The sequence below is a fragment of the Ruditapes philippinarum genome, unplaced genomic scaffold, assembly GCF_026571515.1.
Source record: "Ruditapes philippinarum isolate M1 unplaced genomic scaffold, ASM2657151v2 ctg272_1_1_1_1, whole genome shotgun sequence".
In the NCBI taxonomy this organism is placed as follows: domain Eukaryota; kingdom Metazoa; phylum Mollusca; class Bivalvia; order Venerida; family Veneridae; genus Ruditapes; species Ruditapes philippinarum.
Genome location: NW_026860885.1, coordinates 65,248 through 84,474, shown reverse-complemented (window position 1 = coordinate 84,474; position 19,227 = coordinate 65,248). Strand labels below are relative to the sequence as shown.

Below are 19,227 nucleotides of genomic sequence, written 5' to 3'. Positions count from 1 at the left end.
TTGTAGTACGCAGTGGGTTATGCTGTACATGAAAGCTATATATAAATATGACCTTCAAGAAAAACTATTTACGGTCATTTGTTTAGCACTATGGTAATAAATAACAAACTAGAGAGTTTTGCAGGAAATGAAATGCATACGTACTCAACTTCATAAATTTATTGAAAAACAAATTAAGTAGGCCATTTTTACTGTTGTTATATCAAAGTAGTATCTTTTCCGTAGGTTTATTTCCGGTTAAGCTACAGTCTCACTTACATCCCGGCAGAGCCGCGGCTGAGCCCCGGAAGACACCGGGGTGATCCGGAAACGAAAAGGGGTACAACCGGGAACAACCGGGTTACATCCGTAACTCTGTCGGCAACGTCCTGGATGATCCGGGATGATCCGGGAACATCCGGCAATCGACCCCGGATCCCGGATCAATCATTTAACAAGTACTTCCGGGATGATTACGAATAAACGTCGGGATGTTCCGATTGTAACATTCCGAACAATAACATTGTTTGAAATTCGGTCGGAATACCTCACCAATTACAAATGATCAAATACAAATGTAGTTTGAAATTACATTCGCTTAAAGACTGAACTGGGCAAATTTACGACATTTTTGTTAATGAATGTGATATTTCTTCATGTTGAGACTTTGCCATATAAAATCACCTAGTTTCCGACTGTTCGTTTGTTTGTTGTTTGGTTTTGTTATCTATTTTGGTTTTAATTTGTTATCCTCCAGTTCGTATAAATAAATAATGTTTCCGTTTATGGGAGACTTGTATAGGTGTTATATTAATGAGCAGCTTCTATGATTTTATGTTATATTTCAGACGTGTGACATCATGCTCATCTTCTGCAGAGATCATGTCCGTATTGTTCTTCAATACGTTAAGATATGATTTGAAATTCCCGAAAGACCCGTGGAGTGACCGGTTTGTCTTGTCAAAGGTAATCTATCAAGGGATGGAGGACTTGTTTCCATTGGAGGGAGAAACACTATTTTATTCGGTGGCTGGAACACTTTTGTACGTTGAGTTGTCCCTAGCAAGAGCACGACAAAGCGCATTTTTACGGAATGCCGTTAGGGCCATTGCCTATGAATGTGTTGATCTGAAACGCGATAGTCGATAGTACGATGGTGAAAACGCGAAATCACGAAACTACGATGGTGAAAACGCGAAAGCACGATGATGAAAACGCGAAAGTACGATGATGAAAACGCGACAGTACGATACTACGGTGATGAAAACGCGATAAACTATCGTGTTTTCACCATCGTACTGTCGCGTTTTCACCATCGTAGTTTCGTGATTTCGCGTTTTCATCATCGTACTGTCGTGTTTTCATCATCGTACTATCGCGTTTTCACCATCGTACTATCGCGTTTTCACCATCGTACTATCGCGTTTTCATCATCGTACTGTCGTGTTTTCATCATCGTAGTATCGCGTTTTCACCATCGTACTGTCGTGTTTTCACCATCGTACTATCGCGTTTTCATCATCGTACTATCGCGTTTTCATCATCGTACTATCGCGTTTTCACCATCGTAGTTTCGTGATTTCGTGTTTTCACCATCGTACTATCGACTATCGCGTTTCAGATTAACACATTCATAGGCGATGGCCCTAACGGCATTCCGGAATGCCGTTAGGGCCATCGCCTATGAATGGTTTGATCTGAAACGCGATACTCGACAGTGCGATGATGAAAACGCGAAATCACGAAACTACGATGGTGAAAACGCGACAGTACGATGGTGAAAACACGATAGTTTATCGCGTTTTCATCATCGTAGTATCGTACTGTCGCGTTTTCATCATCGTACTATTGCGTTTTCATCATCGTGCTTTCGCGTTTTCACCATCGTAGTTTCGTGATTTCGCGTTTTCACCATCGTACTATCGACTATCGCGTTTTAGATCAACACATTCATAGGCGATGGCCCTAACGGCATTCCGTACATTTTCGCACTGTCTTGTCGTCTTGTCGCTAATGAAGCACACAAAACGGCGCATTTATGTGCGGCATGTTGTCGCAATGTCACATTGTTGCTCGGCTCAAATGGAAGGACTGGCGACATCGTGACAACGGACAGCACGACATCGAGCCGTTTGGCGTGCTTCGATTGCGACAGGACGACAAGACGATAGTGCGACAGCGTGCCGTTTGGTGCATTTTGCTAAATAAATCAAAATGAAATCCAAATAAAGTCCACTTGTCTATAAAAGCCATCTTTGGTCTCTCCTTTGTATGACCTTTGCTCACAGGTTTGACTATAGTCTGACCAGGCTTTATACTGCTGGTGGATCATTTTTCGTATCTTGACAATCAGTCCTGAGTCTTAGAAAACATCTGTAACATAGGTTTTGTTGTCGCTATATAGTAGTGGTAGTGGTAAAAGTAGTGGTAGTAGTTGTAGAAGTGTTGGTAGTAGTAGTGGTAGTAGTAGTGGTAGTAGAAGTAGTAATAGTAGTAGCAGTAGCAGCAGCAGCAGCAGTAGAAGTAGTTTGTTTCGAAGTTTTGAATCTTTGAGGAGTTATTGTGTTTAAAATGCAACTTGAAAAGCTCATTTATTTATCTATTTGTAGGGACATGCAGCCCCCATCTTGTATGCGGCTTGGGATGAAGCGGGGTTGTTTCCTGTGAAAGATCTCCTGAAACTAAGGACAATAGAATCGGACCTGGAAGGTCACCCTACCCCAGTAAGTTTTCCCATTTTATAATGATATGACTAAGCTAGTCTAGTAAAGAAGTTATATTAAATGAATATCAAAAACATCATTATTACGTTGCTATGGTATTTTGATTTCTATGGTGGCTAATTTGTGCCATGTCGTATTTTCGCTCCGCTCGGCTGCATGTGATGTGAAAGTTATTTCGCCCGGCGCTTTGTGGAGGGAAAATATGCCATGGCACAAATCAGCCACTATAGATTTCTGTCATGTTCTTGGGCATAAAAGCGAAATATCGACGACACGTACAACACACCATCACACTGTCGTATTATCGTATTTTCGATAGTTCGCGCTTACACAGACATTTCGGACACAATTCTGTTAGATTAATGGTTATTTACATATATATGGTGTTTGTGCCACTAATTGTCACGTTTTCGCCTTTTGGGGCCGAAGGTCAAAATTACGACGCATTGTGAGTTTGTCTTGTTTTGTACCGTTTGCACTTTTTGGTTATAAAATGAGCAAGGACGACTGTATTTGCAAAACTGACTTCCAGAATTTGTTGAAAAAAAAAAAACAACAAAAAAAAAAAAAAAAAAAAAAAAAAAACCCACGACAAAATCGTAATATTTATCGTTTTGACATTTGCCCGACCAAGGAATAAAAGTCAAGACACGCCATACCGAAGTGACAAATATATCACTTCAATATGGTTCAACTTCGGGCGGTGTTCCATTTTGATAACAAATCGTAAAAGTTACTGATTTGCAAAGTTCAATGTTACTTTTAGCCATTTTGCACGTAAACTCTCTACAGCTGTTACGTAATTCCATGAAAAAAAATGCTTTAAAAAGACTCAAATCAATACTGTCTAGATGTTATGCTTTTGAGACAGACATTCCGTTGTTACGACTATGAATGTAGCTTAATGTTTTTATGGAGAAAATATATGATATGTAATTAACATACTGCAATATTTTTACAATGCATTTGTACATTCTCGACCAGATATGATTTTTCTTTTCTAGAAATCCTTTAACGCGACCTTCAGTTATTTTTTTGTTGGAAAAACAATTCTTCGTTGTTTCAAACTAAGTATTTCAGTAATTTTATCTCGGAAATGTGCAATTTATCTAAAAATAGAATATCTAGTTAACCTTAAGAAAAGCTGAAAGCCGCTTTAAACAGTTATACAATTTATTTATTCATTTATTTATTTATTTATTTACTTATTTATTCATTTATTTATTTATTTACTTATTTATTTATTTACTTATTTATTTATTTATTTATTTTTTATTCATTTATTTATTTGTTTATTTTTTTATTTTTTATTTATTTATTTATTTTATTTATTTATTTATTTATTTATTTATTTATTTATTTATTTATTTATTTATTTATTTATATTTAGTTTTGGAACACTACAAATTTGTTCAGATGTTACTCTCTTTCAAACGAAAAAAATAATTGGAAATACTTCATTCATTGACTGATTGATTGATTGATTCATTCATTTTTTAACTTGAAGTACGATTGGTTTTGGTACACTACTAATGTTTTCAGATGGTTAAACTCTCTTTAGAAAGGAAAAATGTCTTATTAACAAGCTTTTGTGTAAGCAAGGTTAGCAAAATCGTCAATTTTCCAAGATCGATGTATTGCTGCTTTTATTATTGCATTTATGATGGGCTATATGAGTTTCTACGCAAGAGTCGAGATTTTTTATTTTTTTTAACATTATACATTATAGCTACAAGCTATTTTCCGACATGTAGAGTAAACCAAATCAGCTGAAAGCAGCTGTCAATTGTCAATTAACGTAAACTATACAGATCTATTTAGATCAATAAAGCATTGTCCATAAAGTGGGATACTTTGTTATCATCACAAAAAATGGTTAAAATACAACACCAAATTTACATTACAACAAGGCAGTGAGAAGTTAAATTGCCTAAACAGATCACATTAAGAACTTGTAAAACATAAGATAAACACTAATAAAACAGAACATGTGCAAAAATAGCATAGCAATACCTCCCTTGGTTTTCATTCAAATATAATATACATGTACATATATGCCTAAGATAAGATAAAGATAAGATAAAGATTTGTTGCAATTCTGTCGTCTACATATTATAGAATACCATGCTAGTGTCATACTACAAAACTTAATTGTCAGGCAAGGCTTAGAGAAAATAAGGACGAGGCTTTTTTTCGTGCTGAGCCTGATAATTTGTATACTAGTAGTTTATTCTTATACATTTTATTATAACTTTTGGTATTCTTTTTTTAATGTTTCCAATTTTAATATGCATTTCTGTCTGAAACAAAAACAAGTCCATATCCTCTCAATTTTATGCCGCGCGCAGTATTATGCTAATGTCGTATCAATAAGAAATAGTCCCGAATGTTTTCGAGTGACTGTAATATAAAAAAAATCGAATTATTTCAAAGTTTATCAGTTTAATAATTCCAAACTAGTAAGAGGTAAAAAATATACCATTCTCTTCATTTTATTTCAAATATGTACTGATAAAGCCGAAGGTGACTGATAACGGTATGCATGTTCTTTATTAACAGATATCAATAAAATGACAAGATAAAAGCTTCTCGTTATGATATTTTTTTTTACTAAAATTATGTCTTTCTTTACAAATGCAAAAGAATTTGACAATTCAACCGTAAAACCGATTTTTTTCTCTCCATATTTTGACACTTATAATATATGCTTTGAGTATTGACTCCCAAAATGACCGCCTCTTATGTCTTAAGAGCCAAATATTGTAAATAACTATCAATAAAAAAATTGGCACATCGATGATCAAGTTTCGTTTAATTTAAACATATTGTATTGCGTCAAATACATGTTTTGATTATATAACAAAATTGGTTTGGCAACAAGTTCTAGCAACATTAGATTAAGCCCTTTCCAGAAATCAATATTATAGAACAAAATGCCCCCAATAAAGCAAACTTCACAACTTGTAATTTTATATAGTCATTCTTTATTAAAATGTAGCTTACCGAATCTTGTTTGATTTCAGCGGCTGAACTTTGTTGATGTAGCAACTGGGTCTCTTGGTCAGGGTATTAGTATTGCTGCCGGCATGGCCTATACGGGAAAATACTTCGACAAGTCAGAGTGAGCGGATATTTGAGTCACGAAATATAAGAAATAAAACGCATAGAAAAGTTCGCGATGCCTCAAAGTTCACTCTACGTTTCTTGAAAATTTTGATCATGCATTTTAAAATATGATATTGGGAAGTGAACAAAGAAAATAATTTACACATTGAAATAGGCGCTAACAATCCACGTAAATCACCAAATTTGTTGTACATGAAGATATGCTTAATTCAAAATAAAATATGAGTCGTGTCATGACAAAAACAACATAATGTGTTTGCGACCAGCATGGATCCAGACCAGCCAGCAGCCTACAAACCCTATTACAAGTAGATAAACTGATACAAAACAACATGGATCCTGATCAGACTGCGCGGATGCGCAGGCTGGTCTGTATCCATTCTGGTCGCAAACGAATGACGTTGGTTTTGTCATGGCGCAGCTCAATTATTGTGATTCGCATTCGACTTTTGAGTTTTAGTGGTGTGCGTGCATCTGATTTCCTTTCAAAATCCAGTATAATTTAGTCCTGCCAATTTTTATGCTTTACGGAGACATGCAATTTTTACATACGCCGTTTTTCATGACATGAACATATCTGCAGATATTTTTAAGTTCAAAATGTCAACATTTTTATACCGAAATCTAATGCTGTATTTTCCTTGAGTCAGTTAAACTGAACCTGCAATATTTTCGGTGTCGCACCACCAAAACATCGTTTTGTACGTGTACAAATTTTTAAATGCAGAATATTAGTGTCGCACCAAAATATCTGTTTGAACGTGTATAAACTTTAAATGGCAAAACATAAGTTTGCACCAAAATATTATTTTTTATGTGCAATATAAACTTCTAATGGTAATATATTAGTGTCGCTTCAAAATATTGTTTTGTAATAATTATAATATCTTTATTCACAAAAGGTTACAAAACCCATGAGTGTCATGGTATACAATCAGTCATTCTATAAATAAATATAAGTCAAGTTTTGTACGTGTTTAAACCTTTAATGACAAAATATAAGTGTCACACTAAATTATCGTGTTGAGCGTGTATAAACTTTTAATGGCAATACATAAATGTCGCACCAAAATATTGTTTCATACGTGTATAAACGTTGGCAAAATATTAGAGTCGCACCAAAATATCGGTTTGTACTTTGTACGTGTATAAATTTTCATGGTAAAATATTAGTGTCGCACCAAAATATCGTTTTGTACGTGTTAAACTTCTAATGACAAAATATTAGTGTCGCACCAAAACATCGATTTGTATGCGTGTATCAACTTTTAATGACAAAATATCATTTTGTACGTGTATAAACTTTTAATGGCAAACATAAGTGTCGCACCAAAAAATCAATGTGTATACGCGTATCAACTTTTTAATGACAAAATATCAGTGTCATACCAAAATATCGTTTTGTACGTGTACAAACCTTTAATTGAAAAATTAATGTAAGTGTCGATCTACTCCCTGATTAATTTTAGGTACCGTGTCTACTGCATGTCTACTAGGAGATGGCGAGAGTGCAGAAGGTTCTGTCTGGGAGGCATTGGCGTTTTCTAGTTTTAATAAGCTAGATAATCTAGTTGCTATAATTGATATAAACAGATTGGGACAGTGCGGACCAACCATGTTACAACATGTCGTGGATGTTTACAAAAAAAGACTTGAGTCCTTTGGGTAAAATAGACGATTTTCAATAATGATTTGAATATAAAACAGATAAATACTTAATAACTGTAACAATATCAGCTTAAATCATATATGATTATACGCATTTTTACTTGGTCCAATAAAAAATAATTAGAAATGAACCCCAATCGGATTAAAATCAGCTCCATATCATTTTTGGGGATATCAAAATTAAGTTTACAGTTATTAAACTGTATACAATACTGTTATACTGTGTGAAAAAACATACAAAATAACTTATAAAATAACTGTTTAAAAGAACAAGTGAATGTGAAAACCTATTGGTGATCGTCAGATCCTAATGCATAGCGTTATTTAGGTGCTGATTTTAATACATGTCGGCTTCCCTTTGACAGATTTAGCATCATGGAAGCCGACATGTATACTACCGAAGACCCTCAAAGGAAAGGGATTCCCTGGTACATCGTTTACAATTCAAACCTTCAGTAATCAACAATATTGTAGTTATATTAGTGATACCTGTAAACTCCACATAATTTTCCTCCAATCTGTGGTTTAAAATGCATCTGATAGTTCGTGCAGTGTCTAATTACAAAAACACAGTAAAAATATTACTATTTATCTCATTTTCAATATCCAAATACATGTAGCTTCTATACATTAGCCATAATATTTTCTTTAAAGTTATAATTTTACAGCGGTCTATATTTACTGTGATTTTAAAGGTTACAGATATATAATTGTGTATATATATGTATAATGGTATATTTGCAATAAAAAGCTCACACCATTTTCACGGGAGGACTTTTGTCCGCCTTGTCATATTCGGGCGGGGGAGGACTTTTGTCCACCTTGTATACATGTATACATTTTGTTTGAACACATTAAGGCATTGAGGACTCGCCGGGATGGCACAGTAAAATCTTTGGACCAAGGGCGGAGTTATAAAGATTATAAAGGGAAGAATGAACAGCCATGGACCATGGAATCTTGGACCACAATGCATTACGGCCACTGTTCCTGATGTAGATATTACAAATGTAATGTTAGCTAAACCGCCAAACTATTTGATGGGACAAGAGGTAAAAATAAATAATAAAAAACTCAAATGTAATGTTATTGTAGAGCTCCTATTGCAAAAATGAAGATCACCACAAAATATTTTATCTACTTTTTCTACTTTTTATTATGTAATTTAATATACATGAATTCAAAGAATTTGACTTTAAAAAAAACCTATTTCATGAAAAAATTAGATAAAACATCAATCTTTAAGGCCGAATCAATGCGACTGGCACCTTTGTACATGTCCTATTGTACATACATGTATACATTTAAATAAAGGCGTTTATAAATGATAAATAACATGTGTAATGTGACGGTTTTAAAGGCCCATTATGCCTTAAAAACGCAATATTTTTTTTAGTTCTCAAATCTTTTTAACTTTGTCAGTTAAAAAGATACTCACTTGCGATAAACATTAATATCTCTGCTTATTTTACTCTGTTTGCAAATGAAATATTAAGTTAATTAGTATTGTATATGGAAGTCAAAATACTACATGTACTTTGTTTACATTTTGCTACCTTTACAACACATCATTATTAGTTCAGCGCTACTTTTTCAGTTGTTGAATGTGTTACATGCTCTTTAAATATTCCTATATCAATTGCATGTTTGGCATTTAAAAGAAATTAAAAAAATATGAATGTGGATTTCTGAGGCATTATGTGCCTTTAATTGTATAGATCTACGCTTGTGGATTATTTTATGTGACCAGTACAGATCAAGATCAGCTATGGTCTGCACTATTCACAATTCTGTCAGAAATTTATTTTAAAGCACGCCATGGTTTTGTCTAAACTGAAAGAAAGACAGGTCCATTTAAAATATTTAGCGTGGCCATGTTAGATCTACATAGAAATGTAACTCTTCATTGCATATAAAATATTTCTAAACATTTTCAATTGAAAAAAAAATCAAAATATAACCGTAACCTAATGTTAAAAATACTACTTAAAACACTACTTACACTTAAACTGAAAATTATCTCTCGATTATTCTTATCTGTTTTCAGGTTGCGATCAGAGTAGCCTACAATGATGCCGTGGTTAAACTCTCTAAAACAATCCTAGGGTGATAGCACTGGACGGCGAAACAAACACTTCTACATATTCATATATATTCAAAGTCAGTTTTCGTACCCACGTGACATTTGCACGTGAATAATTCTAATTGCATTATGGGGGATATCTTTAATGTTTCGCAGCTGTTATTTCTAGTAATACTCGTTATTGAAATTATGACATCAAAAGCAAAGGTCAATTTGACTGCTCCATCAAACAGGCTTTTAATTAGTAAATATAATCCTAAAGATCCGTTAACAAGCCTGACTAAAAATAAGCACAATTTAAATGATAGCCGATGTACGAATGTAACATATCTTCTGTGAGCATAAAAAATCTCAAAAATTCATCGGCATCTGACAAATCATAAATTGAATGGATAGCTATTGTAATCGGATTCACCTCGAGATGGGGGACCATTATGCATGATTACACATCAGCTGTTCCTTGCATATCAGACAGGATTATCTACTTTTTACACTAATGCTAGACAAATCTTTCTTGCATATCAGACTGACAGGATTATCTACTGTTTATACCAGTGCAATAGAAAAAAACCTTTCTTGCATATCAGACAGAATTATAATAATTCAATTGAATCATTACTAGTATTTGACATACACACTGTTCTGTTGCGACAATCAACAAAAGGAGAAGACCACGGCAATCTAAAGACACAAACAAAACTTAGATATACGTCGTATATACAATAGATTTGCTTATGTTCAGCTTTTTGCAGATTATAAAATGTATTTATGTATTACAGCATACTTTTGTATTTGTAAAGCTAGAATTTTTTTCATTTCAACAGGATGCTTATCCAGACCGTTATATACAAAGTTACATAGCAGAACAGAATCTTGTCGGGGTAGCAATTGGCTGTGCTGCAAGGGACAGAAATATTGTGTTCTGCAATGGTTTTGCTGCTTTCTTCACACGGGCATTCGACCAGATCAGAATTGGGACAATTTCGTTCACAATGTAAACTTTGACGGTTCCCATGTTGGTGTATGCATAGGTGACACTTTTTATATTATTCCGCAACTAAGACGGCGGCCGTGGGGGCATCTTTTCCGTCCGTCCATCACGCTGTCCATACGCAGACTTACACAACGGTGGATTGTGGGGGTGTGGGGGCCATCCGAGTGCAAATATATCCTATACACGTACCTAAAGCAACAGAAACGTATCGTAACATTTTCAATCGACTTAAATTTTAAAACACAATTAAATATAATTTTTGTATAAATACACACTTTAAATACATGTATGTTATATATACCAACTAAACGTCTTGTAAGGTCTGAATTATTTTGTTGTAACTTCGTATAACTTTTCACTTTTTATTATTGCAGGAAAAGATGGTGCTTCACAAATGGCGATGGAAGATATCGCAATGTTTAGATCCCTGCCAGGCTCGACTGTGTTCTGTCCAAGCGATGCTGTTTCTATGCCAAGAGCTGCTGAGTTGGCTGCTGGTATGAAGGGAATATGCTATATCCTGTCAAGCCGTACCGTAATACCGGTTATGTATCGTAATGATGAATTGTTTGAAATTGGAAATTGAAGGTATTTTTAAAATTTATGGCTTTATTATGGTATAAACGCTACATCAAGTTATTAATATCTTTATAAAAACAGGTTCAATCGGACCTAAGGACACGAACATTCTGTATCAGACAAAGAAATACTTCCCATTAAAAGAGGGCAAACATGAATTTTATAACGTTCAGATAATGGATTAACCCTTTCCCCCATGAGCATATTATCAAAAATGGCCGTTTTCACTGAAAAGCCTCCTGTTACAAGTTCAAACTGCTATGAAACTATGAAAAATGCTTCAATACTAATCAAACTTGGCACAAATGTTGACTGGACTATTGCCTTTGTAACAACATGCTCAGTCTTAAATTTCTTGTTACCATGGCAACGAGGGGACATCTCAAAATTGTCAAAAATCACTATTTTGCCTCGATTTTTTCCATCAAAATTTATTTTAAAGTGCTGCAACTGCTCAAGGTATTGAGATAGAGTCAAAGGCTTTTCAGCGTTGGTTAAACGTTACATTATGATCGACCTGGGGTCATTTTTAGCCTCTCACAAGTCCTAAATTTTCTTGGCGATGAGGGGGACTCCACCCCCCTTCAAACCCCCTAACAGAAGGGGCACATCCCCCTTCTGGCAACCCCCTGATGTATCTTTTGGATGGGGGGGGGGGGGGGGGCGGCGCCGAAAAAGTGCTCAATTTTTTAGCAACATTTCTCAAACGAAAACTTATGTTTGGGGTCCAAATAGGACAGTTTTTCACTATTTGAGGCCTAAAATGGGGGGGGGGGGGGGGCGGTGAAAATGCGTTGTTTCGCGTATATATGTGGTAAATGTAGAATGCATGTTTGATTGTTATCACCTAAAGAAAGAAGCACTGAATGTGAAATAATTTGTTAAAATAGGCACAAAGTAGTATTGTGGCTTCCAGACAAAATACTAAACCACTATACACGTATAACTTTACTAACTGTCAAAAGGCAAGGCCTAAAATAAAATTTAATTTGTTTCCCCTTTCCTATCTACCCAACAAACTAGCCCCTACCCAAAAGATGTTTTTCAGGTTCTTAGGGGATGAAAGTATTTTTTCTTTCAGGGGGTGAAAGTATTTTTTATTTAAGAATACAAAAAGTACAATCTAATCTGATATTTTAGACAGCTAGCATAGTTAATAAATTGTTGCATATGTCAGTTGTGAATATGGTAATGCATGACTACATTATATAATTTTAATAGTTCATTATACATATATGCAGATTATATTGCTCGCCCATATGGTTTAGGGTAAACAAACGCAAACACTCATATGCAGGTTATTTATTGTTCTACCTACCTACCCAACCCTAATTTAAATGGGTCGGGAAGGGGAAACAAACATAATTTTATTTTTGGCCCAACATTCGGGTAACTGGCGAATATTGCGAGTAGATTTTAACCAGCCTGCATATAAGTTTTTGTTAAGATTCGTGATAGTTTTTGTTAAGATATGTGATGGTAAACTCCAATCCATATTGTAAATTGGACTATAAAAATAACAGCATAATTATTCACACTTTTTCTCACTCTAAGTGTGAAAAAGGTCTGTACTGTATTTGTCCGTCACACCTTAAACATAGATGTAGTATCGCAATACAATGTTTTACATAACATTATTGATAACAAGTTTTTTTAAAATTTATTATGGTGGCATATTTCTGCCACCAGATAACCTGATAATTAACTAGTTAATTAAGAGGTTAACTAGTTACGTAACTAGTTAACCTGATAATTAACTAGTTAATTAAGAGGTTAACTAGTTACGTAACTAGTTAATTTTTTCAATAAAGAAAAGATCATTACGGGAAATAAATGCATGTTTGTGCCCGCAACTGCCATCCCTTATTGTCAGCTAAATATTAAGAGGTTAACTAGTTACGTAACTAGTTAACCTGATAATTAACTAGTTAATTAATAGGTTAACTAGTTACATAAATACTTAACTAGTTAACCTCTTAATTAACTAGTTAATTATCAGGTTAACTAGTTACGCAAATACCTAACTAGTTAACCTGATAATTAACTAGTTAGTTATCAGGTTAACTAGTTACGTAACTAGTTAACCTCTTAACAAAAACGTAACTAGTTAACCTATTGTTTAACTAGTTAATTATCAGGTTAACTAGTTACGTAACTAGTTAACCTCTTAATTTTAAGATGATAATATAATAAAAGGATGGCAGTTGCATGCACTAACATGCATTTATTACCCGTTATGATCTTTAATTTATTGAAAAAATTAACTAGTTAAGTAACTAGTTAACCTGATAACTAACTAGTTAATTAAGAGGTTAACTAGTTACGTAACTAGTTAACCTCTTAATTAACTAGTTTGGTATCAGGTTATCTGTTGGCAGAAATATGCCACCATAATTTATAGATCTACTTTGTAATACAATATTTGTAAAACACATATTCGAATTTTTGTTCCACAGGTCGTTAGAAAAAGCGACACTGACAAGGTTATGGTTATTGGGTCTTGTGTAACATAAGTAGGCCATGAAAGCTGCCGATAAGCTTGCTAATAGAGGGGTCAATATCAGAGTTATAGACCCTTTCACCCTGAAACGTCTCGATACCGAAACAATACTAACTAATGCACGAGAAACTGGTGGTAACATTATCACTGTAGAGGACCACTACATATGGGGTTTGCGTGATTTCATTTAATAGTTTTCTGGGCATTTAAGATCCAAAACTTTTACGCGAAATAATACGTACTTATGCACGAGGAAATAGTATTTCTACACTGGGCCAGTATGTAGAGTTATTAATTATGCAAATAAGTTTATCTGAGTTATTCTGTCAGATTAACATTTATCTGGAATTTGAGATCTTAAAAATCCCAACATTACTTGTATTTTAATGTAAAATATCACTAATACTTTATTATTATACATGTACTATATTATTTTATTAACACTAGGTAAGACCGGGATTGCTTTTTATTAAAGTTACTGTAAAAAACGCACATTATATGATCAAGAACTGCATGATTAATGTAAAAGTAAACTCTCGGCAAGATCGATGTTTGCTTTTTAAAACCTAAGTAAATGTAATATAAAAACAGTTGATTATTTATAAATAGAATTCTAAGTAATAAATGTAAATTATAATGTTCGGCAAGATTTAACCATGCTTATGTAAAAATATATGGCAATTTTATATGGATTGCTTTTTTGAAACTAAGTAAATAATTACGCTTGCCAAGAACTTTGATTTCTTTTAAAACCCCGACGTGTTAATGCAATGCATATTATATTGTACTTGATTTTATCAAATAGGTGGTTTAGGCGATACTGTTGCTGGTTGCCTGAGTGAGGAAAGAGATCTGTGTATCAAGAATTTTGCAGGTACAACGGTGCCTCATAGCGGGAAACCAGATGAAGGAATACGGGATCAATGCACAGTGTATTGTTCCCTGCGGTCTGGAGACCGCAGGGTATTGGTACGCGTTTAACTTTTGAGTCATGGAGGAGCACGTGACCTGTTTTCGGTACATGGAGGAGCATGTGATCTGTAAACCGTACATGATTGGTTAATTGACCTTTTCGGAAACCTTGATAAATACCGTTTGCCGGTACGTTACGGATAATCCTATAGGGAATAAGACACCTAATTAAGAACAAAAAACTATAACTTGATATATATAATTTTTTCTATAATTATGTTACCGTTTAAGGTGGAAAAACTTGAATGAGGTGTTTGAAAATTATCAATGTTTCTTTAATATGTATCTCAAAATGTTACAAACAATAAATTGTTTATACTGAAAATCTACAAAATTAAAATATTCGTACTTGTGTGTTTACTTTATTTATTTTTTTTGCTCGGAATTATTCATGAAATGGTAGGCCTATTTAATTTTTTTCTTAAAAAAGAAATAATTGTTTTATGTTCGACCTTCTCCGCGTCATCAACGGTCACCAGTTTCCAAAGACCTTCTTCTATATCAATCGATTACTGTCAACTATATTCCTGATACAAACGTTTATTTATCCTCGCCCCCCCCCCCCCCCCCCCCCTATTGAAAATAGTGAAATGAAATATATTTATATCATTAAAAACATTCCCCGCAGGAAACCATTTTACTTGTAAGCGCTGTGTACAGCATGTTAAAATAAGAAATCATCATCTTTTGTTATATAAATAATAATAAAGAGCGCAATATGTTTGTTTTAAATATATTAAAGTAAGCATGTTATAATAACACTAAATTTTTTTTTAAATAAATGTATATAAATATGTAACAACGACCATAACCTTTAAATGTTATAATAAATTTGTCGGATTAAATCCTTAATACTTTTACGAAAAATAAAAAAATAATTAACACAATTGTAAGCTAAGAGTGTAATATATATGTATGTAATTAATGCATTAACAGTTAGAGATCCTTAGTTATAGTTTACTGAACATGAACCGCCCCGTACCAACTGTCGAACATCGGGTCAATTGACTGTCATTTTTCAACGTCTCAGCGATTGACGTCACTACCTTCCTTGAAAATTCCTTCTTTCTACCGCCCATTTACTTGTTTTCCATTTCTCTATTACCCTTTCTTAATCATTTATGCTAATCAAAAACTATGCCGTGGCTTCCTGGAACTTTTCCCGTGTTAGCCATAATCATTTTTTTACGTACTAAACAGTTTGTCGCCTTATATTTGACAAACTTTTCTTATTGACCGATTTTCGAGACTTTCTGACGAAAAAGTTTTTAACGCAAGTATTTCTTTAACATGTGACGTTTAAATTGTAATTGCAAATATAAATATAGTTTGAATGAAGTCGTATTTTCTGACAACGTCAAGGATATAGCTCATGACGTTTTGGCATTTTTTTTTAAATCTAAATGTGCCATATTGTAAAATATATGCATCATATAGCGCCTGATGTCAGCGTAAATTTACGCACTGCGCCAGGTTTGTGTTACCATGGTTTTTTAAATTAGCTGTTACGGACAAGCTGTTTGAGTTATGATATTAGATATAGCATCAATTTACAGGTATTGTTTTCCGATTTAGTGTGATATATAACAATAAGTGACAGGTTGAAAATTCTCGAATTGACAGTCACAGTCCGGTTTATTTTTGATCATCCCTCGTACATACATAATAACCAAAAATGTGTGTGTGATATTTAATTTTTCTGCATGAAAGAAACTAAACTTCTTTGCATGTGTAATAAATAAAGAACAAATTGTAACAATCAAGACGTAGTTGTGAAATAAAAAATAACCACTAAGAAATAAAACGGCGGGGTCGCGGGACGAAAACACGTTAATTAATAAATAAAGCTTCGCCGCGCGCCCCCGCTAATTAGCGTGTTTTCGTCCCGCGACCACGCCAAGCGAAAAGTCGATATTTAACATTTTGGGGGCGCGCAGCGAAAACACGCTAATTAGCGAGGGTGCGGAGCGAGATTTAAGAAATAAAACGGCGGGATCGCAGGACGAAAACACGATAATTAGCGGGGCCGCTGGGCGAAGTTAAATGAATAAAACTTCGCCGCGCGCCCTCGCCAATAAGCGTGTTTTCGTTCCGCGACCCCACCAAGCGAAAAATCGATAATTATTATCATGTAAAAACGGTGGGGTCGCAAAGCGAAAACACGCTAATTAGCGGGGGCGCTAATTATCGTGTTTTCGCTCCGCGCACCCGCCGTTTTTTTTCTTAAATCTCCAGATCAGCCAAAATATAGTTTTTTTATGAAAGTTCGCCCCTTGCCCTCGCTAATTAGAGTGTTTTCGCTCCGCGCCCTTAATTTTCGACTTTTCGCTTGGCGGGGTCGCGGGCTAAAACACGAATGGCATAGTATTCCAAAGGTATGGAGTTCAAGAATCGCTCAGACTGCACACTTTTCTCAGCATGTGGCGTATTTCCACTATCTTTATACTGAAAATATTTCATAAACTTTAATGCACTTGACTGACCTCTTTAGCTAGTTGCAACCAAAGAAGGGCGTGCAAGTATATAAGTATATGGATGTTGACGATGATATGCATTTATAAAACCATCCAGTTTTCTAAAATTTGGTTTAGAGCATTATGTCTCCAGATTCATGCTATTTTTTATAATCAAATATTGGAAATTTACTTAAATGTAGAGTGAATAAAAATGTAATTTACACATTCCAAACGGCACTTGCAATCCACTTAAATTACAAAAAAAGAGGTCAACTTATGCAAAAATAGCCTCTTATTGCGTAAGTTAAGCAGTAAAAATCATATGGTGTTGAATAATGCAAAATCAGTCATTAATCACAAATAGCATGTAAATTATTAGTTGAATCAAGAATCGTTTTACTTTTCTTGAAATGGTAGTACATTTATCTCAAGTTTGACTTTTTTTTAAATGTTTTGGCTGACCTGGAGGCGTGCAGCTTTAACAATACCTTTCAGATTACTGACTTTCTCATATGATAAATTTAAAAAAGGTAATCCATTATTTGTTAACCGTACTTACGTATGCATTATTCTACCTAAACATTAAACTCAAAACCACGGAAGAATAGTTGAATTCAATTATGCCCTGGTAATGTTGATGGCAAATTCGGCTCATTTAGGCCAATGGTGAATCCGTGACCACTTACCAACGTTTAATTCACTTATTTAGGTTAACAATCAGTACTTTTTAATTTTGTTTGGCACTTTTGGCTTTATTTTTTACACGTCATAATATATTAAACTAAAACTTGACACTATTTGTACTAGTCAGGGGCGTAGCTGGTGAAGGTCGACCACTTGGGAAGTTTGGGGCACTCGCCTGAAGGAAAAAAAACTGCAGTGGTATGGTCAGAGGTGTGTTTTGTCTTTTTCGCATTATATCAAAGGTGAATAAATTGCGTATGGAATGGAACAGTATTTGGCAAGAAAAAAAAACGAAAACGAAAAAACAACAAATGCAACTTTTGTACAATATTTATTTCGTAAAAATGACAACATATTTTTTCCATTATTATCAAAAGGTAAGACAAATATTGAGTTGTATATTTACTCTTAAAGATTTTTTTTTAAAATTGGAAACATCCTTACACCAATTTGAACAATTTTAAATGAGTTCGGCTTCTTGTATCTCACATGTCTTCTCATAACATTATTGCATAAACAAAGTATTAAGAAATCTATGTACCGTTCATGGTTTGTTTTGAATACAAAAACTAAATCTCCCAAAACTTTCAATATTAAAATTTTTAGAAGCATCGCTCGAATGATTAGTTTACCTGCAAATGCAATTTTACAAATACTAATTAATGCTATTGGAAACATTTAGAAAAATAACAGGTTCATGAATAATTCTGATATTGCTATAGACAAATGCTGCAAATAGTACATAGTTATTTCTAATGCTAAACTGAATGTGTTTCATTTATCGCCTTACTGATACATAATGTTACAAACAAAAATAAATACATAAATAAATGAATAAATAAATAGATAAATAAATATAAAAAAATAATGAACACCAATAAGTAAAACACTTAGCAATACATAATATTGTAATTTTATTAAGTTAAATTACATTTAGGAACATAATTAAAATGTGGTCTGTTCTTCTGTAAAAATGCTAACTTTTGATAATACGATAAAAAAATGTGACAAGGGTAGAACCAAATTTGTCTTTATAAGATTCTAGAATATTCAATTGGATACAATTTGTTAAGAACAGAAAATAAAATATGAAATATCTCTCAGTGTCTTGTAGCACAGACTTCTTTCAGACTGCAAATCCTGTAATGACGTACTCAAAAGGACTTGAAAAAAATTACAAAACTTGCAGCTATAAGTAGAAGTCAATAAACAGTCATTTTTCTATTTGTTTTTAAAATTCAAACTGATTACTAAAAAGTTCAACAAAAAACAACAACAACATTAACAACAACAACATTAACAACAATAACGACAACAACATTAACAACAATAACGACAACAACAGCAACAACAACAACAACAACAACAAACAACAACATCAACGACAACAACAACAACGACAACGACAATAATAATAATAATAATAATAATAATAATAAAAACAACAACAAAAACAACAAACA

General features: G+C 33.8%; 1 pseudogene; it reads left to right on the top strand.

The window, feature by feature from the left end:
• The first annotated feature begins 792 nt into the window (after nucleotides 1–792).
• LOC132713747 (transketolase-like) lies at nucleotides 793–17,943 on the top strand (annotated as a pseudogene).
• Nucleotides 17,944–19,227: the final 1,284 nt, after the last annotated feature.